Source organism: Martes martes, assembly GCF_963455335.1.
Source record: "Martes martes genome assembly, chromosome: 5".
In the NCBI taxonomy this organism is placed as follows: Eukaryota; Metazoa; Chordata; class Mammalia; order Carnivora; family Mustelidae; genus Martes; species Martes martes.
The window spans coordinates 90,956,646-90,959,325 of NC_137892.1; the positions used below are offsets into that span (position 1 = coordinate 90,956,646).

The 2,680-nt window shown below is 42.8% G+C and overlaps 1 pseudogene across 1 annotated transcript; it reads right to left on the reverse strand.

Annotated features, from left to right (window-relative positions):
- Positions 1-1,355: 1,355 nt before the first annotated feature.
- On the reverse strand, positions 1,356-2,229 carry LOC308343550 (glyceraldehyde-3-phosphate dehydrogenase-like; annotated as a pseudogene). Its single transcript has one exon. The product of its transcript is annotated as a glyceraldehyde-3-phosphate dehydrogenase-like (transcript).
- Between the last annotated feature and the right edge of the window lie 451 nt (positions 2,230-2,680).

Consider the following 2,680-nt stretch of genomic DNA (forward strand, 5'->3'; position numbering starts at 1 on the left):
AATATAAAACAATGTTATAGACATTGGACAACAGGTATCACATGAGTGTGATCTCTTTTTTTAAAATTAACATGTAGGGGCGCCTGGGTGGCTCAATGGGTTAAAGCCTCTGCCTTCGGCTCAGGTCATGATCTCAGGGTCTTGGGATCGAGCCCCGCATCGGGCTCTCTGCTCAGCGGGGAGCCTGCTTCCTCCTCTCTCTCTCTCCCTACTTGTGATCTCTATCTGTCAAATAAATAAATAAAAATTAAAAAAGAAAAAGAAAAAGAAATTTAGATCAGATCCAAAAATGGACCTTTAAAAAAAATTAACATGTAATGTATTATTTGCCCCAGGGATACGGGTCTGTGAATTGTCAGGCTTACATACTTCACAGCACACGAGTGTGATCTTTAAAGGAAGGGGGATGACATAATGTCTGACTTTAATGAAAAATTATAGGACATGCAAAGAAACAAGATCATATATTCATAACATGGATAAAATTCCATTAATAGAAACAGAATCCAGAGATGAGAGCATAGAATTAGTAGACAAAGGTAATAGAACAGCTATTATAAATATGCTTCAGTTGCTAAAGAGGTAGAAGAAAAGATGAGCATAATAAGTAGAAAAAATAGAAGATATTAAAAAAAGACCCAAATGTATGAATTAAAAATATTTGAGATGAGAAATATGTTGGATGGGATTAATAGATTAGACACAGTAGAAGAACAGATTAGACAGTTCAAGGCATAACAATAGAAGCTTTCCAAAATAAAATACAAAGAAAAAAGACTGAAAAAAAAAGCAAAGCAAAACAATGAATAGAGCATCAGTAAGCTGTGGGACAGTATTATGTAATGGGAGCTGGGGAAGGGCAATGACACCAGAAAAATATTTGAAGGAATAATTGCGCCTTAAAAGGATCTGGAGACCTCTTTTTCTGTTGTGATGAAGGATAAAATTGCTTCTCAGCAGGTAAAGAATGGTTTCATCATGAGCAGGCAGAAAGCTCTAAACTAGACTGACCCTTTTAGAGTACATGATGACTGCCTATATGATAGGTTGTATTACCTTCCTTTTAGGACCTCAATGGAAAAATTGTGATGTTTGTCTTTTATCTTTCCTTTTTTTCCATCCTTAAATCTCTCTTATCCACTTTTTTTTTTTCTGGGTGCAGTATATTTTATTGATGGTAATGACAAGGTAGGGTACTTCAAACCCCTCCCCTTCTTCAGGATGTCTGGAATAGAAACTGGGTAGATGTTGGGAGATTCTCGGCGTGTAGGGAACAGACTGGGGCAAGAACTCCATAGAAGCTGAGGGCCTCTCTCTTCTTCCTGTTCTCACTGAGTCTGGTGGTCTGGGGGCTCTTATTCCTTGGAGACCATGTGGACCATAAGGTCTACCGCCTGGTTGCTGTAGTGAAATTCATTGTCATACCAGGAAATGAGCTTGACAGAGTAATCATTGAGAGTAATGCCAGCTCCAGCATCAAAAGTGGAAGAATGGATGTCACTGTTAAAGTTGCAGGAGACAACCTGGTACTCTGTGTAGCCCAAGGTGCCCTTAAGGGGGCACTCCAATCCTTGCTTCACCACCTTCTTGATGTCATCGTATCTGGCAGCTTCATCTAGGTGGCAGGTCAGATCCATGATGACAAGGTCATGGTGGGACACGGAAGGCCATACCAGTGAACTTCCCAGTTCAGAGATGACCTTTGCTCCAGGCTTAGCAGCACCAGTAGAAGTAGGAAGGATATTCCGGGCGGCCCCTCAGACATCATACCACAGCTTCCCAGAGGGACGATCTATGGTCTTCTGGGTGACTTTGATAGCTTGGACTGTGGTTATGAGTTCCTCCATGGTGCCAGAGTTTTCCTGAATGACCTTGGCGAGAGGGGCCAAGCAGTTGGTGAGGCAGGAGGCATTGCTGATAATCTTGAGGGGGTTGTCTTACTTCTCATGGTTCATGCCCATCACAGACATGGAGGCACCAGCAGAAGGGGCAAAAATGATAACCCTCCTAGCCCCATCCTTCAAGTGAGTCCCATCTTCTCCATGGTGGTGAAGACCCAGTGGACTCCACAACATACTTGGAACCAGCATCACCCCATTTGATGTTGGTGGGATCTCGCTCCTGGAAGATCAGGATGGGCTTTCCATTGATGACAAGTTTCCTGTTCTCAGCCTTGACTGTGCCATTGAATTTTATGTGGATGGAATCATCCTGGAACATGTAGCCCATGTAGCTGATGACAGTGAATGGGCCATTGATGGTGACAGTACCCACTTTGCCAGAGTTAAAACTAACTCTGGTGCCCAGTACAGTCAAATCCCTTTACTCCAACCTCCACCACTGTGTCTCAGGTATGTGGCTGGCACTGCACCAGAAGATGTGGCTGCCTATTGAACAAAGAGGAGCAGAGAGCCTCTCTTATCTACTCTTAAAGTGATTCCTTTCACTTCCCCACTGAATACTCCCAAAGTGTCCCTGGCTACCCAAGGAAGTCCTGTATCCATTTCCTGAGCTTCCACCTGAGTTCCAGGATCCTTTCATTCACCCACGCATCTACCCCCAGCCTCCTGTAATGAAATTTTGACCTGCTTTGGTCTAGTCAGTTCATATTAGAGGTTAATCCTTGATAATCATTCCTCGTGAGTTCCAATAATTTCATGTACAACATTTTTAAAAAAAG